Source organism: Narcine bancroftii, chromosome 5, assembly GCF_036971445.1.
Source record: "Narcine bancroftii isolate sNarBan1 chromosome 5, sNarBan1.hap1, whole genome shotgun sequence".
Taxonomy (NCBI): domain Eukaryota; kingdom Metazoa; phylum Chordata; class Chondrichthyes; order Torpediniformes; family Narcinidae; genus Narcine; species Narcine bancroftii.
Window position 1 is genome coordinate 33,186,027 of NC_091473.1, and position 19,767 is coordinate 33,205,793.

A 19,767-nucleotide genomic window follows, 5' to 3' on the forward strand; every position below is an offset into this window, starting at 1 on the left:
ATTAGACGGCTGTTTCTGATTGATGCATAAATTTATTAACCTTGAAGCATTGCTCAATTTGAGCAAGATGTGCATTTCAGCTTTTCCTGCACCAGTGGTCCTTACTGGATAAGAGTATTTCCTTAAATAGAGATAACAGGAAAAAAAAACATTCAATGCTAGAACCTTTTGGCACTCTTGTAAGCATTTTAAGTATTGATGGATAAAGCAGACCAGGATTATCAAAAACTACAGGCCAACTCTTATCCGTCTGACACTGAAAATTAGGAACTGCACACATCACTCAACTTGTGGGGCAGATGAACATGGAGAGCAGCAACTAATCGTCAGGATTTTCATGCTCAATTTAGAAAAAGTAAAATGTCACTGATGCAAATATCTTCCCACTTCACCCTCTATTTGGGTGGCCCATTTGAAATCAAGTGTTTGTAAAATTGCACCCACAGTATAGATCCTCAAATGAGGTGACTTTGTGCTTTGTGGTTTACCTTCCTTTTTAAAAAAAAAAAAATCAGTCTTCAGCTTGCAGTTGACACCCATTGTCACGCTGCATAAAAATAACTTTTCACTTGGGGTGAAATCTCTCCACATAGTTTCCAGGTCAAATCACAGGGGAAGTCCTGGAGTTGGACGTCTCATAGCTCCAGTGACCCAGGTTCAATCCCAACTCTCGTGCAGTCTGAGAGGCATTTGAACATTGTACCTGTAACAATGTGGGCTTCACCAGAATGCACCACTTTCCTTCCATGGTCCAGACATTGGATTAATTGTTTGCTGTAATGGTGTAAGAATGATAAGAGGATCAGGTAGTGTTTATGGATGTATGAAATGGTAGGCTCCAAGGAAACCAGCACAAATTGTGTTTTCCTTGAGAACCAATATTGTCGATGAGATGAATGGCCTTCTATGTCATAATGGAAATATGTCTGATTGTTCCTGTTTCCATGGGGCAGAGTCACTGTGTGACTATTATACACTGAATTACCACCTGCCATGAAGGGTCTAGAATGCACATACTCCAGTTGGGTCCCAAACTGAACACAATTAGAAGCTCCCCATTGCAAAGAGTTAAGGGCAGGTATTGTTAGGATTTTGGGCATCTGCTTGGAATCAGTGCTGGTAAGTTGACTTGCTTTCCAGATGTTTTGGGCAAGTGAATAGCAACATTTGCAGTGATGTGGAAAGTCGTGAAATGATTTTGTTCCCTGGATGTCTGCCCTTTGTTTGCATTGGGCAATGCAAATCCCAAAACTTTTTGGATCACAACCCACAGATATCAGCCCTTCAATGCCCAGCCAAATAATTTTTCTGGAAGAGTGCTTATTGGATAACAAGCATTAGCAGAAAAACTGTTCCTTTTGGCCTTTTTTATTTGGGCAAATTAAATATTTCTCAGCTAGGTTTGATAGTCTTAGCTCTGCAGGCTTATCATTGGATAAAACGAGGGATTCTGTCAGCTTATCCAATTTACGTGAGCTTCATGCTTGCTGATCCTAAATCCGATTGTGCAAGTTTCTGCCAGGTATTTAGTGGAACATGAAGAAAGATGTAATGTAATAAATCAAATAAATATTGTGAGAATGTGTTCGGTGGATGACAATGCAAAAAAGAATTGAATTAAAACAACTGAATTAGAAGAGAATTATGGCATGATTGATAAGATCAGTAAATTCAGACCAAGTAGACAATCATTCTTCATACCTGTATATTTCCAAAATTTACTTTTTTAATTTTCAGAAAGAAAGCAAAAATGATAACACTTTCAGAAAGGTTTGACTTTAACATTTCATGATAGTATGAATACCAGCAATCAATTAGTCGCTGTAACACAGAGTATCACTTCACTGGCCAAATGGAAAACACCTCACTGGTTGAAGGTAATAGATTGAAAGTCACGTCCACTTGTCAATCAAAATAAGACTCACCTACAGACTAAACCTTCTGATTGGTTATCCTCCTCACCTGTAGTCTTGTGACTCAACCCATGTTAGGGTCTAGGCCAGGAGTGTTTTAATAAATAAATAAAATAATAAATAAATAAAATAATTAATAAATAAAATGAGCATAGATGGTCAATTTCTTTCCTTTTTTTTACAAATTAAAAAAAAAAATTTTCACACTATGAACCATACTGACCAAAATACACACAAACATTTCCCTCTTGAATATACACAGTGTCATTTTCTCCCCTTTTCCCTCCTCCTTCACTCCCTCCTTCACCCCCCTCCCACCCACTCAACGTTCAACATATATGATACATTAAACCCATTAAACAATGTCATCACACAATGAAAATAAACAAGAAATTTGTGTCTTCTACTTTTACATACTGGGTCAGTTCATTTCGTCTTCTTCTCCTTCTGTCATTTTAGGTCTCTTTCTCTCTTCTTGAAGACCCAAGGCATGGATTTAGCCTGTGGAATTTCCCATTTGGGCAGTGCGTACATACAAGGTGGGATCTCAAATCTTACGTGCACTTGGATGATAATTGTTGCTCACTCAGTTTAACTGTATATGGAGTTAAATTCTTTAATCCGTGTCCTGTGCCTATACATTACAAGTGGCAGGTTCTATTTGTTCTATCCTTTAGTACCGTAAATCCCACCTTTAGGTATCTGTAGTTTAGCTATCATGCACACTTGCAAAATTGGTTCATGGGTGTTCTATCTCTGGCTATGCATTTATTTCCAGTTGTAAATAAAATTTGTATGTTGATACTAATACCAGTTTGGCTACTGCAACAACAGGTCTATGCCAGATGCCATCTCATTGGCTCTCGACAAAACCCTGAAACAACTTTATTGATTACAGTTTGACATTCAACACCATCATCCCATCAAAACCTATTAGCAAAGTCCAACACCTGGTCCTCAAAATCCCACTGTATAATTAGGATCAGGAGCACTCAACATGGATTTGTAGGAGGAAGGTCATGTTTGACCAATCTGATTGAATTTTTTGAAGAGGTGACTAGGAATGTGGATGAGGGTAGCGCAGTGGATGTTGTCTATATGGACTTCAGTAAGGCCTTCGATAAGGTACCACATGGAAGGTTAGTTAGGAAGGTGCAGTCTTTAGGTATAAATTTTAAGATAGTCAAATGGATTGAACATTGGCTGAATGGGAGAGGCCAGAGAGTGGTAGTGGATAATTGTCTGTCAGGTTGGAGGCCGGTGACCAGTGGTGTGCCTCAAGGATCTGTATTGGGCCCATTGTTGTTTGTTATATACATTAATGATCTAGATGATGGGGTGGTGAATTGGAATAGTAAATATGCAGACGATACTAAGATAGGTGGAATAGTGGATAATGAAGAAGGTTTTCAAGGATTGCAGAGGGATTTGGGCTGCTTAGAAAAGTGGGCTGAAAAATGGCAGATGGAATTTAATGCTGATAAGTGTGAGGTGCTTCATTTTGGTAAGAAGAATCAGAATAGGACATATGTGGTAAATGGGAGAGCATTGAGGAATACAGAAGAGCAGAAAGATTTAGGAGTAACGGTACATCGTTCCCTGAAGGTAGAAACTCACGTGAATAGGGTGGTGAAGAAGGCTTTTAGTCTGCTGGCCTTTATCAATCATTGCATGGAATATAGGAGTTGGGAGGTGATGTTGAGATTGTATAAGACTTTGGTGCGGCCTAATTTGGAGTTCTGTGTGCAGTTCTGGTCGCCTAATTATAGGAAGGATTAATTTGGAGCGTAGAAGGTTGAGAGGGGATTTGATAGAAGTATTTAAGATTATGAAAGGGATAGACAGAATGGATGTGGATAGACTATTTCCGTTAAGAGGAGGAAAGATTAAAACAAGAGGACATGAGTTAAGAATTAAGGGGCAGAGGTTTAGAGGTAACATGAGGGGGAACTTCTTTACTCAGAGAGTGGTAGCTGTGTGGAATCATCTTCCGGGAGAAATAGTGGCGGCGGAGTCAATTGTATTATTTAAGAAAAGGTATATGGATGAGAAGAAGATGGAGGGTTATGGGCATTGTGCAGGGAGGTGGGACTAGAAAGGGGTGTTGCGGACTAGAAGGGCCTAATGGCCTGTTTCCGTGCTGTAATTGTTATGTTATATGTTATGTTAATCCTAGATTTCCACACCTCCTGACCTCAGTCGGTGCAGATTGGCAAGAACATCTTCTCCACAATCTCCATCAGCATGAATGCAGTTAGCTCTCGGCTCTACTCGCTTTACACCTGTGATAAAACAACATCATATACAAATTTGCTGATGATGCCAAATGTAAGGGGTGTATAAAAAGGGACAATGAGTCAGCAGACAACCTCGCACTCAATGTTACCAAGACCTTTGAGATATTTGGAGATTTTAAGAAAGAAAAACCAAAGGTGTACAATTCAGTAAATGTTGGGGGGGATTAGAGTTGGAGAGAGTGAGCAACTTTAAAATTCCTTGGATTCACTACCTTGGAAGACCTGTCTTGGATTCATCATATTAATGCCATTGTGTAGCAAGCACGTCAGCATCTCTACTTCCTCAGGAGTTTGTAGAAGTTTGGTATGTCAGGGAAAACCTTGGTAACCTTCCAGTAGTGCAAAGTGTGCCAACTAGTCTGGTTTGGGGGCAGTGATACCTCTGAGCAAAAAACTCTGCTAAAGATATTGGACACAGCCCAATACATCACATGGAAAACTCTTTCCCCCCCCCCCACTCCTACAACACCACTGACCCCCCACCCCCCTCCCCCACAGCTGCTCTAATGCTGCTGAAAGATTGGTGCAGCTCGCCATTCAATTACTGACTCGCCATCTGGTATGTGTTGTGGTGTCTCCCCCTTTTACATACTGAAGAACCTAATTACACCCCTTCCTCCTCCATCCCCCCCCCCCCCCCACCACACCTATATAGAACATTGCTGGAGAGCTGCAGAAATCATCAAGGATCTATATCCTCCAGGTCGTGCTCTGTTCTCATTGTTGCCATCAGGAAGGGGGTATGCATGCCACAGGCCTGGTACCTCCAGGTTCAGGAATAATTGCTACCCTCAACTATCAAACTCCTGAACCACAGGCTCATTCAGAAACTCATTTAAGGACTCATACTTTGCTCATTACTGAAATATAAATATTCAGTAATCAATATTTTCACAGCTTGTTTACATTTCTTTTGTTTACATTTCTCTTTCTTTGAATAGAGTTTACAGTTACCAGTAATTGGAAATTCTGCCTGGCCTGCAGGAAAATGATTCTCAGGGTTGTATGCAATGTCATATATGTACTCTGACAATAAATTTGAACTTTGAACTTAACACTTGTCCAGGGTTGTAATTCCTTCAACCCTTTGAATATGTTACGTCATCACTGCAGTCAACTTTACTTGACTCTTGCTGTTTCTCTCCTATCATTTGAAGGGACAGATCGGATGGGTGGGGATTATAATTTGCTACCCTCTATCCCCAACACTGCCAATAGGTCAACCCTTTGAATTCTGAAGGTGAATTTAAATTTGTAGATGATACTGAATTAGGATAATGTAATTGAAATCATAAGGTATAACTTTTAAAAATTAAATTTAGATGTAGAACATTTCATCTCTGCATGATGCTGAACTGGGTTTAGGTACATAAAAGTACCAAGGGTTGTAGGTTAATTGGGAGTAATTGGGTGCCATGGCTTCATTTATTTCATTTAATTTATTTTTAAAAATTAGACAATACAGCACAGTAACAAGCCATTTCAGCCCATGAGTCCATGCTGCCCAATTTACACCCAATTAACCTACTTCCCCAGTACATTTCAAATGGTGGGAGAAAATCTACACAGATATGGAGAGAATATACAGACTCTTTAAAGACAGTGTGGGATTCAAACCCAATTGGTGGCACTCTAAAGGCATTGTGCTAATTGCTACGCCAACTGTGCTGCTTCTCTCTCAACGCCCGGGAAAACTAATATTGTCTGATGTTGAATGGTCAACATTTTTATCAATTATTTTCTGAAGAAAGGAACAAATTAATAGAAGCATGGTTCAATATAGCTGACACTATAATACTCATTATATTTATAAATTCTTAGCATTATAGTTATGTTGAAAGCTTCATTTGATATGCTATTTATCAAACAATTCATAATTAGCAGTAGTTATTGTTGTAAGTAGGAAACCAGTTTGGTGTCATGGACTCTAGACAGTTTTGGTAAAGGATTTTATTTAGAGAAGGCAAATGTGGGAAAATGGTAACAGAGGTAATGCACGTGCACAATTTACAGCAGCCGTAGGAAATTCGGATCAGCAATAAACAATTCAGACAATAAATAATTAACATGAGAAAAAGTTGGGATGACAATAAGCAACACACACAGTTTAATAATGATCATGGGGAAAATATTGCATTGGCAATAAATAATACACACAGTTTAATAGCGAGTATGGGAAAAGTAATAGCAGTAATGAAAAATGAGTACAAATAATAACAAATGTGGGAAAAATCACATGGGAACAAAGTACACACACACACACACACACACACAACAAATTGATTATATACAACAATCAAGGAAAAATCAATACAATGCCCCACCACCCCTTGACTCAGTGGAGGCACAGCTCTATGCTACCAGCAACACTAATTAAACACTCCCAATCTGTTTAACAGTACACATCTTACCAACAATTTCTCCAGCATCCTGCCACAGTTCTAGGTCTGGCATAAATCAGGCTGACCCCCAGCTGGCAAAGAGGGTGAACAAAACTTATGTGACATCTTTTATAGTGCTGGAGGGATGTTCTTTTTTTGGGGGGGGGTGTCCAGCCCAGGTCATTAGCAGGGTCAAAAGGCTCAGTGCCAGCAATGTTTATCCAATTACAACAACCAATGGCCCAAGTACAGGCAGGTTGGAGAGTCCAGCCAGGTAATTTACTTGGGGCCAGTGCCTCGATACCAGCAAGATTAAGATTACAAAGGCCCAAGGCCAAGTACAAAGGAATTTAAATTGGCCAACTACAAGGTGTGCACTAATGGCTATGGTGGGGTGGTGTGGGACAGGGCCAAACATTGATTCGCTGATTAGGTAGGGGGGGACAGTGCTGTCATGTGACAGTCACAACCCTTCCCAATACAGTTTTGCTCTTAATACACAATACAGTTTTGTCAAATACAGTGTCTCTTGGAAGTTAAGATGTATAACCAACATTTGTGGCCCAAGCCCTTCGAAGGATTCTGGCTCTCAATGTTGGTAATGTATTTTTGTCTTTCAGGGGCACAGCGGGACCTGCTGTGTTTTTTTTAGCAGTTTTTTTGTATTTAGTACAATCACAGCCTAAGCAAACTTTCTTGTTTCATCCCTTTGTCAAATTATTTCAATTTTGATTATTATTTATTTTGCCAGATTATAAGATAAATGGATGTGAATTGCATTTTTATACTTAAGTCTGTCATGTCAAATAGCATATAATGAAAGTACATCTCCAAAGGTGTTTCACTGCATGTGTTAACCCAAGAGGTGCAGCTTAATGAGAATGCATCCAGAGGCATGGTGAAAATCCAAATAATCAACAGGCTGATACTAAAGGTGGCTTGGTGAATCTCAGTAAAGCATTAAAATTATTCACTAGAGTGTGACAAAGTTGCACTTATTCCTGTATAATGGTATCATGCAAAGGACAGTAACTGTTTAACACCTGTATCGGAGAGCAAGAAGACAGGCTGGCATTTCATCACTAGGAAAGGTTATTGAATTAAGTGGACAAACAGAATTGATAAATTCTCCTTTTGCCCTTGTGAACATGAATTAAAAATATTAAATTTTTCATGCTGTATGCCAGACTTAATGGAAAAAGCTGGTCACCTGCAAAGCTTGCAAAGTAAGAACTAGACCACTGCAAACCACATAATTCAATCTATATCAATCTTCATATAATTTCCATTTTTATCATTCTGTTGTAAGTTGAATGTTTTTATTACAAAATCTGAATGGATACTGATGGTAAAATAAAGCTAATATTTTGTTTCAATTTTGATCATAATTTTAATGACTGTGTTGCTCAGAATTTCAAATATCATTAGAATCTGAGATGAAAAGTTATTTATATTAAATTTACTAGGAAAGAACTGATGGTGTAAAACCATAAATATAATGAATTTATATTTCCAATTCCAATGTCATTGGAATTGGAAATATAAATTCCAAATCCTGTAATAAACAGATCTGATTTTTAGACATATGTTATCTTAGTGATCTTGTATTTTTAAAAAAACACAATTAACTCACATTAAACATTATCCTTTATTGCAATTAATGTCAATAAAATAGAAAACTAGGAAAGGTAAATGTTGGTGGTTCAATTCTCTCGGCAATTGTTTACATTGAGTTTTAAAGTTCACTTTCATGTTTGCTCATTTAAGTTCCGAAGCTATTAATGCATTATAAAATCCTCCATTAATAAACAAGATATAGTCTTACTATTGAAATAAAACACCCAAGTCTGCAGACACTGAGATTTAAGTAAAAACATAATGCTGGAGCAACTCAGCAGGTCAAACAGCATACTTTATAGAGCAAAAATAAAGATACTTAACCTACGTTTAGGGCTTGATCCCTTCATCAAGGTATGACAAAATGTAGGCAGGTGCCACAACAAAATGATGGGGGGGGAGGGGAAGGAGGGTGGACTATTGAATATTTTTGCTTCAAATTATTGTGACAAATCATTGAAAATTTTGCCTGATAGAATTATTTGAATTGCACTTTTATCCTGAAGTCATGTCATTTGAAAGGTTACTTCTAGTCTCAGCTGAGACAATGAGCACAGTCACACGAGAAAGATGATATTGCAGTAGAATGCAATCATGTTGTTGTAACTATATACGGATGGATACATTTGCAGTAGTGGTCAATTGGTTTTGTGTCAGAAGCAGACACTCCGTGTGAGGTTTTTTTTAATGTGCCATGGCTCCAAGGGCACTGATGACAATTGTGTTAGCAGTACTGATCTGTGAAATACCAGCTCCTTTCGTGCAGACCAAGAATAAGATCTAGGGATGACTGCATTTAAATCTATGCTGCTTAATTTTCAAAAAATCTGATCAATAAGTTAACACCCTCATCAAGCTGAACAAGTAAATTCACTTAAACACAGTTCACAGATATCTTTCATTTCAATGAATTTCAATAAATTGAAAACGACTGCCTAATTTACTTAAAACTTTTTTCATAAATAATTATACATCATGGATATCTGAATAAAAAGCAGAAAACATTGAAAATAATCACCAGTTCTGTTATCCAATACAAAACTCACATACCACCTTAAGTATTCCCTATGCCATAGATGATTAGTAAGGGATTGCTTAAGGTGGTATGTAGGTTGAAAGAAAAAGTTTGAAAACCACTGTTTTAATCATACCTCATTGACTCGTTATGTGCATGGTTTCATAACTCCAAAGGAAATGGGCCAATGACAATTTTTCTCAAGCAAAATATTTCAGTAACAATTGGGTCTAGAGCAGTGCTTCTCAACCTTCCCTTCCCACTCACATACCACCTTAAACAATCCCTTACTAATCACAGAGCACTGTTGGCAAAGGGATTACTTAAAGTTGTATGTGAGTCGAAAGAAAAAGGTTGAGAACCACTGTATCGTCATGATCTTAACAGAATTTTAAAATTGCCCCAAAGTTTACTGCTATAAGTAAAATGTTCACACCTTAATTTTATGAATTAATGCAGTCATCTTTTTAAAGTTATAAGACAAATGTACTTCAAATTTTAAAAATAACTTAAATGTTTTACAGAATGATAAGGTAAATTGAATAGATAGAATATCACTAAATAATAGTTTTTGTAGAATTGGAAGACTGAGTTTGAAGTTGAAACATCCAAATGGATAATGTGCTTATCAATAGCTCCACAAATTTTAACAGAAAATTTCACTGTATTTGTTATGCATTAAAACAAGTATTAATTGGAAGACTGGATGAAAGACAGCGAGTATGTCAAAGAAGAACAAGACCCTAATTATAACTGTGTGTGATCTGAAAGGTGTTGCTGCTCAGGATATGTTAAATTTCTTCCAACGGAGAAGACTGCAGTTTTTACAGAGTGCATGCCAGATCTTCGGTTCAGGAAACCATCATCATAAAATTGGTTTTCTGAAGGTGATAAGGGGACCAAAGGATATTAATTCTAATTGGGAAAACATTTCAATCAAAAAGCTTTCAGACAATTAACCTAGATATAGATTGTGTTAGTTAAGTAAGGAAATGTCCATTACAAAAGTATAATCCTGCTTCTTAGGTATTATTACTTGGGCAACTTTCTCAGTAGAAAATAAAGTGCAGTTAACCAATGATCAAAATTTGAATTTTTAATTGTGAACTGCCAATCTATTATTGTCGAAGGATTGTATAGCTCTTGCTCCGTTCAGGCTTTAAATGGACTGTAATTGTCAGTGTTATTTATAGTAGGTACAAATGACGCCTGAAATTATTTCCACTTAATATACACTAATAGGTTAAAAAAAACCCAAAACATGCAAGCCCTTCAGCAAAGAGTAGACATGAAAATTATGCATTAAAGGCTTTTGGAGAAGATAATGTGGACTCCTGTGTTGTGCTTTTTTTAAAACTTATTTTCATGAGCAAATTTAATTCTTCCTTGGTTTCTGGCATAAAATTATATCCTGATAAATTAAATTGTAAATTTGGATAGCTAATCACAATATGAATTTAAAAGGAAGGAACTGACTTGAATGAATTCATCTGAATAGATTTACCTTCACGCACAAATCAATGGTGTCAATTGTAACTATATGAATGAATTTATGTGGAAGTTTGAAGGTTAATATTTCAAGGGGAAAAATTATTATAATTGTATATAGGGTGTTGCTCTAAAGTCTGTCTTACATGCACAAATATATCTTGGTGGGGGCTGCATGAGTGATATAAAGTGATTTGGGAACTGAATGAATTATTTATTGCAATGGAAGTGAGTTTTCCTACTGAAAAAAGAAGAGACATCCATTTCTGAAATACATTAAAATCAGCAATAGTTTTGAATTGCTTGAAGAAGGAGAAGATTTGATTTAGGCTGGAGTTATACAGCACTCAGTGGGAACTCAATACGATGTAGGAAGACCTCCTGAATTGATCTTGAGCCTCAAGGCTTTAATGTACTCAAATGTCTCCTTTGCTGTGCCACCATTCATGCACTAATATGCATGAAAAGATATTCTACATCAGTGCAAAAATAATGTGTGCAGTATCTGTTCCTCTTTATCCTACCAATTGAAAGTGAATCTCTCCCCATGAAAATTGTCTTGGCTTTACTTTGAAGTGACACGTTTCAGAATACATCACCCCCAGCAATAGAGACTGATTTAACTAAATGTTAGAAAGAATATTTTAATCATTAAAAGTAGAAGTATGAGATTAGACTGGACAATACTTAAATAACGAGTGCAGACAATGTGCATTCAGAAAAAAAAATCAGAAGACCGAAATAAGGAAGACCAGGGATATATTGTAAAACAAGATGACTACAGGAAAGATGTCATTCAGCTATAGGAAGCAAGTCATTAAATTGAAAGGGTGTGGAAGAGATTCACTGAAATGTTACTGGGACAAGGGCTTGAGTTGAAGAAGGCTCACTAGAGGCTATATTTTTGATGAGTTTGAGAAGATTCAGTATGCCACCAAAAACTCTCAAAAACTTCTACAGGACTTCCTTTGACTTTTTCTTGCACTATTTAAAAAATTTATTTTGTAAGTTGGATTATATAAATGTTTGCTCTTTGATGCTGCTGCAAAGAAACGAATTTCATGACATGTTCATGACAATAAATTCTGATTCTGAGTTTTAGCGATAGGGCTGGGTCTTTATTTCCTTTTATTTGTGAAGTGGAGGGGTGTCTTTATTGAGGTGTATAAAATCATAAGGGACAAGGATAAATTGAATGCTCAGACTTTTGCCTATTGTAGATCATTCTAGAACTAGAAGGCATAGGTCCAGTGATGTCTCACTCATCTCCTCATTCTCTCACTTGTTGGTTCCTCGTGCTGCACCTTGGAAACCTCTTCAGCTAGCGAGCGAAAACAAGTGAATTTGATGGTGGTGTCACTACTACACCACTAGGTGGAACAGGTGGAAGTGGACTCATCTCCCAACAGCTGCAAAGGGAGATGAGGATGCCCAACAATGGGTAGGGAGGCTTGCGAACATGCCACAAGAACTGCCGTGGACCCACAACACTCAGGGCTTGTCTACGTAGCGTGTGAAGCCTGGATTTGGCTGATTGTGCGGAAGAAACTATCACTGATTCAACGGGCAGAAAGGCGATTCTCAGCAATGCATCATGGAACACTAAGAGGGCACAGTGAAACACATACAGAACACTGCTGGCCATCCACTGCATCCTAACCTGTCTCTAGCTGTCTTGACTCTGTCTTGCCACTGGGTCCAGATAGGCCAGAGCGAGAGAATGAGGCTGATGACCTGTGCGACTTTCCCTCACTTTAATCCAAGTCAAGCGCAAGTCATGACTTAAACCCAATGTGAGACTTTGAAGCCAGGGTCATCTTCGACTACTAAGGATGAACATGATGATGAGAAGGCATAGATGAGAAATTTAAGAAGAACTTGAGTGGCAATGTTTTCACTGGTGTATATATCGTCTAGAGCACACATGTCAAACTCTGGCCTGCGGGCCAAATTTGGCCCGCGATATAATTATATTTGGCCCGCAAGATCATATCAAAAATGTATTAGAGGTGGTCCGCTGGCTGCCGCGCCAGTATAGCGCATGCACAGTAACCGCTGTGTCCCAGGGTGAGAGAGAGAGAGAAAAAAATCCTGGTCCTTGAAAAGTAGTGGTGGGTGGTTTTATAAACACACTGTCGTGTCCCCCCCGCCCACCCCCCCACCGCAGCGCGGCCTGGCCGGTGTCAGGGGAAGCTGAGGCCGCTTCCCAGCACCCGGAACCCCAGTGGCACAGCGTTTCTTGGAGCTGCAGATGGAGTCGGGACGCTGGAGGGAAGATTGGGGCTCCCCGCCGGGTGATGGGCGCCTTCCCACCGGACCAGCGGCGGGTGCCCGGAGTACATGTGGAGAGCGAGGCTGGTCGGGCAGGTAGGGTGGAACCCCCCCGCCAATCTCGGGAGTGGCGTGGGCTGGATCGGGATTAGCCACGCTCACCTGCTCCTCCACCACTGACCGGGATCCCAGCGCGGTCCTGAGCACGGAGACTGCCCTGGAAAGGTCCTGGGACACCGGCACGGAAAGAAGAGCAGGGTCCATAGAACATTACAGATCAGAAACAGGACCTTCAGCCCTTTGACTCTACCTCGTGAAAACCCAACACTGGAGAAACTCAGCGGGTTAAACCGTATCCTTTATCCAGCAGAGAGGTACCTGACAATGTTTGGCCCTTGATCCCCCTCATCAATGTATGAGCGAAAGTCTGTGGTTCTCGTAAAAACACCAGAAGGGAGAAACTCAGCAGGTCAAAGGGGGTCCGGGAGAAACTCAGCAGGTCAAGGGGGATCCGGGAGAAATTCAGCAGGTCAAGGGAGGTCCAGGAGAAACTCAGCAGGTCAAAGGGGGTCCGGGAGAAACTCAGCAGGTCAAGGGGGTTCTGGCAGAAACTCAGCAGGTCAAGGGGGGTCCAGGAGAAACTCAGCAGGTCAAGGGGGGTCCAGCAAAAACTCAGGGGGGGCCTGACCTCGCCAGGACCGTTGCCCACTCCCCCTCCCTGCTGCAGGCCAACCCGCGACTCACGGTGACGGGGCCGCTGATCCGCCGAGATGCCGCCCTGCAGTGAGAGCCGATGCCCCCGCACTGTCGTTGTCCAACCCGATCGCCCGCAAACCCCGCCCTCCCGCACACAGGCCTGAGTAAGGATTATGAACTTTAATCTCAGGATAAAACGATCTTCCAATAGTTTCATGTCACAGTGATAAATATATTCCAGGTTTAAAATGGTCCTGCACCTGGATACAAGCTCATTAGGCATAAAACTTGAAAAGTGTGTAAATCAAAGGATATCTGTACTAATGGAAAAAGGGCATGGCAAATAACCCTGCTAGAGTTCATGCCCACAATCAGTCACCCATTTGATTGTTTCAGGAATCATGTTATTCTCCCACATTCTCAATAGCCCTCAGATTTTACTATTCGACAGCACACTAGCAACATTTGACAAATCCTCTATAGAGAAATATTATTTATTGAATATTTTATTTCTCATTTGTTAATGCTCCTGGAAAGAGTTTATCCAAAACTATTATTAAACATTTATTTTAATAAGAAAAAGTTTAACGTTACATTGTTGAAAGAAGAGAAAACATGCAGATGTTGTTGAAAATTTTCAATAAATATTTAGTTCGGCCCTTGACTTAGTCCAAGTTTTTAATTTTGGCCCTCCGTGAATTTGAGTTTGACACCCCTGGTCTAGAGGAAGCCTCAGAAGCAATTTTGACATTTTAAAGATATTTAGACAGACTTATAGATAGGAAGATATTAGAGGAATATGGATGAAATATTGGCAATTGGGATGAGGCTAGAATGCCAACTCGGCCTGTTCAGTTCTATATTTCTCTAACTCTACAACTGGTCAGATCTGCTTTTATAATGCAGTGGCATAGACTTCAGGCTTTTAAAAGCTGTTAAGAAGCTAAAGATATTAAAATGATATTTTATACCAGAGAAGAATTCTATTAACAAAATCAAAATTCCCAAGATGCGCATTTCTTCTTTTACCGTAAAGTACTGGTAATTAAAATACTTGGTAAAGAGAAAGGATAAATTAAACCTGCAGGAAATCCAATGGGAGATTATTGATCAAAGAAAGGAATGGAGAATTGATAGCAAGTATGGTCATTGATGCGGAAGAATATAAAATCAAGAGATGAGAGCTTATTTGGGTATAAAAATTATTCATTTGCTTCCATGGGGTTTGCCATAAGTATAAAATGCAAAATCGGCATATGCTGAAGCAAGCTTGCAGAGAAACAGCTTGTTTTTCCAGAACACATTTAATTTATGATATCTATCAGCCATACTGAACAATAAAGAAGGCAAAGATATTGTGATAATAAAACAATTGTTTGAAGTCCTGCTTTGAGATATGCATTGCTAGAACTATAAATGTCTATAAAACAGCATGGACCTAGGGAATAACACTCTGGTTGGTCCTAAAAAGAAAGTGTAAGATCAATGGCCAGTTGTCTATTTCCTTTTGTTACTGCTTTAACATTATCATTGTTCTTTGTTTTCTTTCTTTGGCTTGGCTTCGCGGACAAAGATTTATGGAGGGGTAATGTCCACGTCAGCTGCAGGCTCGATTGTGCCTGACAAGTCCGAAGCGGGACAGGCAGACACGGTTGCAGTGGTTGCAGGGAAAATTGGTGGGTTGGGGATGGGTGTTGGGTTTTTCCTCCTTTGTCTTTTGTCAGTGAGGTGGGCTCTGCGGTCTTCTTCAAAGGAGGTTGCTGCCCGCCGAAATGTGAGGCGCCAAGATGTACGGTTTGAGGCGATATCAGCCCACTGGCGGTGGTCAATGTGGCAGGCACCAAGAGATTTCTTTAGGCAGTCCTTGTACCTCTTCTTTGGTGCACCTCTTTCAAGGTGGCCAGTGGAGAGCTCATCATAGAATATGATCTTGGGAAGGCGATGGTCCTCCATTCTGGAGACGTGACATAGCCAGCGCAGTTGGATCTTCAGCAGCGTGGATTCGATGCTGTCGGCCTTTGCCATCTCGAGTACTTCGATGTTGGGGATGAAGTTATTCCAATGAATGTTGAGGATGGAGCGGAGACAACGCTGGTGGAAGCGTTCTAGGAGCCGTAGGTGATGCCGGTAAAGGACCTATGATTCGGAGCCGAACAGGAGTGTGGGTATGACAACGGCTCTGTATATGCTAATCTTTGTGAGGTTTTTCAGTTGGGTGTTTTTCCAGACTCTTTTGTGTAGTCTTCCAAAGGCGCTATTTGCCTTGGTGAGTCTGTTGTCTATCTCATTGTTCTTCTTTGGCTTGGCTTCGCGGACGAAGATTTATGGAGGGGGTAAAAAGTCCACGTCAGCTGCAGGCTCGTTTGTGGCTGACAAGTCCGATGCGGGACAGGCAGACACGATTGCAGCGGTTGCAAGGGAAAATTGGTTGGTTGGGGTTGGGTGTTGGGTTTTTCCTCCTTTGCCTTTTGTCAGTGAGGTGGGCTCTGCGGTCTTCTTCAAAGGAGGTTGCTGCCCGCCAAACTGTGAGGCGCCAAGATGCACGGTTTGAGGCGTTATCAGCCCACTGGCGGTGGTCAATGTGGCAGGCACCAAGAGATTTCTTTAGGCAGTCCTTGTACCTTTTCTTTGGTGCACCTCTGTCACGGTGGCCAGTGGAGAGCTCGCCATATAACACGATCTTGGGAAGGCGATGGTCCTCCATTCTGGAGACGTGACCCATCCAGCGCAGCTGGATCTTCAGCAGCGTGGACTCGATGCTGTCGACCTCTGCCATCTCGATTACTTCGACGTTAGGGATGTAAGCGCTCCAATGGATGTTGAGGATGGAGCGGAGACAACGCTGGTGGAAGCGTTCTAGGAGCCGTAGGTGGTGCCGGTAGAGGACCCATGATTCGGAGCCGAACAGGAGTGTGGGTATGACAACGGCTCTGTATACGCTTATCTTTGTGAGGTTTTTCAGTTGGTTGTTTTTCCAGACTCTTTTGTGTAGTCTTCCAAAGGCGCTATTTGCCTTGGCGAGTCTGTTGTCTATCTCATTGTCGATCCTTGCATCTGATGAAATGGTGCAGCCGAGATAGGTAAACTGGTTGACCGTTTTGAGTTTTGTGTGCCCGATGGAGATGTGGGGGGGCTGGTAGTCATGGTGGGGAGCTGGCTGATGGAGGACCTCAGTTTTCTTCAGGCTGACTTCCAGGCCAAACATTTTGGCAGTTTCCGCAAAGCAGGACGTCAAGCGCTGAAGAGCTGGCTCTGAATGGGCAACTAAAGCGGCATCATCTGCAAAGAGTAGTTCACGGACAAGTTTCTCTTGTGTCTTGGTGTGAGCTTGCAGGCGCCTCAGATTGAAGAGACTGCCATCCGTGCGGTACCGGATGTAAACAGCGTCTTCATTGTTGGGGTCTTTCATGAAAGACCCCTATCTCATTGTAGCTGTTTGCTAAATAGCTTTTTTCTTTGAGTGGGGAACTCCTTCACCTACATGGTTTGCTATCAAATTTTTAGTAAGTACAATAAATACAATTAGTAATTTAACATTTTTGTTTACATACAGCATGATAACAGGCCCTTTCAGCCCACAAGCCCGTTCTGTCTTTTTTCACACCCAATTGACATACGTTTTGACCTGTCGGAGGAAACTGGAGCCCCTGGTGAAACCCATGCAGATACGGGGAGAATATACAAATACTTTACAGACAGCGTGGGTTTTGCTCCCCTGTCCTGATTGCTGGTGCTGTCACAGTATTGCCCTAACTACTATTCAAACCTTGCTGCTCTTTTTAGTTCTAACTCTGGATGTATCACTGCACACGTCTTCTCAAACACAGCAGGGTAAGAAATGTTAACAAAAAAGGACCTCAAAGAAAGAGGAATAGAATTGCAGCTGAAATGGAGACATTAATTACATGGACAGAATGGGGAAACTTGCATTGTTTTCAGAGCAGTGAGAATTCAATGAGATTGTTTAAACACACGGATTGTCTTGATGGATTAAATAGGAGAAAGTAGTAGAAGTGTTTGGAACCAAATAACACAGAATTAAGATGATTTGGGAAAGTAGTAGAAGTTTAAAGAAAACTTTTTTTTAATGGTTAGTTGTTGTTTTCTGGAATGTATGTGCTGAATGATTAGTCACACCTAAAAGGAAATTGGGTATTACACAGGAAGGTATTTAGAGGGCAATGGGAAAAGATGATGGGAATGTGATTAATTGGGTAACTACTAGACAAACTACCGTATGTATATAGCAAGTTAAATATTTTCTTTGTGCTGTTTACCTTATAATTCCATGATTGTAACAATGTGCTTTGTGAATGTGTCGACAAGGGTTTAATCAGAAGGAACATAGCCTTCCCACAAGTATTATCAAGGCACTGGAAAAGGTTGTATTTATGATCAGTTTGGATTCATTTCATCATTAAAAGAATGATTGCTGAACAGCATGAGATTGAATCAGTCGGCACTGCAATATTTAAGTCATTCTCCATGAAGGCTTTGAAAAAGGGAATATGACTGGTTTGAAAATACGCTATGTTGTTTTGAGTAACTGGGTGATTTTGCTAAAGAAATTGATCCGTTTATGCAATAGTTTTATTTAATATCATTATTTGTTCTTTTTATGACCTTGAGAAGATGGCAGTGCAAATTTTGTTTTGTTTCTTTTTTTCTTTTTCCTTTCTTTTTCTTTTTTACTCTTCACTATTTGTTTACATTGGAATATGAGTCCATGTATTATTATTTCTATATGATATGATACCTATCTGAAAGTATATTATGCTTAATTTATATGGACTTATAATGATAAAACTTGATAAAAATAATTTTTAAAGAAAGATTTTGTTTTGTTTCCCTAAACTAATTTCAAGTAGTCAGAATATCATGGATTTGCATCCATGCAGGTGCAGAAGCCCAGACCTAATATATTGTTAATTTTGTTGAAGCATTCTTCATGTCCATTGATCTACTATTCCATATGGTTTTCAAAGTGTTCATCATTATTTATTTTAACATGCACAAATGTAAAATATTTATCAGTGCTAACTTGAATTAGAACTACATTGAGTAACCAATGGATCAGTCCAAAACTCTACAATCCCTCCACAGCCATTCAAGAATTGTAATGGAAAACCTAGTGGATAATTGTAAAATTCTTCTTCTGGGATCACCACCATCATTAAAATCATAGACATGGAGAGAATCATGGGAGGTATACACCCCGGAAACTGACTCTAAGATCAACTTCTCCATGCTGAATGAGATGCCAATACCATTTGCCTGTATTGGGTCCATACTCCTCTACTTCTTTTCTATCTCAGTAACTGTTCAAATGCCCTTTAAACATTGCAATCCTATCTGCCTCTACCACCACATCGGCAGGTGGAGCTATGGCTCAAGTCGGCCAACCTCCATGGACTCTGGTTGACCATGTAATGCTGGAGCAGCCTTTAGGGTGCCACCTGGAAAGGGAGTGTGTACTTTTCAATCTGTTTCTATCGCCGGCCTCAAGTTGAAGGGTTCATCTGAAAGGGCCGTCTCTCTCTCCCCTTTTCCCTCTGTCTCCTTTCACAGAGCCAAAATCAATTCTCACCTCTGTTCTTATCATATCCAATTAACTCATTTTGTTGGTCTGGACTCCTCCCCCTGCCATTCTTCAGTCATTATTCTTACTCCTTCCTCTACTTTGCTTATTCCTTGAGGAAGAGGTCAGGCCCGACATTTCAGTGAAATACTTTTACCTCCGAAAGACTCTGTGAGACCAGCTGAGCTCCTCCAACATTTCAGTGTGTCTTTACTACCACCAATTCTGGCGACTGTTCCCTATAACTCTCCTTCTCTTTGTGAATAACAAGTATGACATAAAGAGATCATTATAGAATTGGCTTCATTGGAGATGAAAGAGCAAAACCTATGGAGTTGGGATTGTATCTGAAGTTATTGGATGTCAGACACACAGAAGTTCTCAGCTTTCAAGATGCCTAGCAATGTTTATTTTATGAGCAGTGTTTTTTTTTTCAATGGCTGATGGCACCAAGATTTCTTTCTTTTGTTTTTGCCAATAGTCTTTAAGTAGAATTTCATTCAGATTTCTG

The 19,767-nt window shown here is 40.1% G+C and overlaps 1 long non-coding RNA gene across 1 annotated transcript in view; it reads left to right on the forward strand.

The window, feature by feature from the left end:
• The first annotated feature begins 1,000 nt into the window (after positions 1-1,000).
• LOC138762656 (uncharacterized) overlaps positions 1,001-19,767 on the forward strand; it is a 118,692-nt gene continuing 99,925 nt past the window's right edge. The window contains exons 1-2 of the long non-coding RNA XR_011357024.1: positions 1,001-1,119; positions 2,373-2,452. This is a non-coding gene — a long non-coding RNA (uncharacterized lncRNA). The remainder of the gene's footprint in view (positions 1,120-2,372; positions 2,453-19,767) is intronic.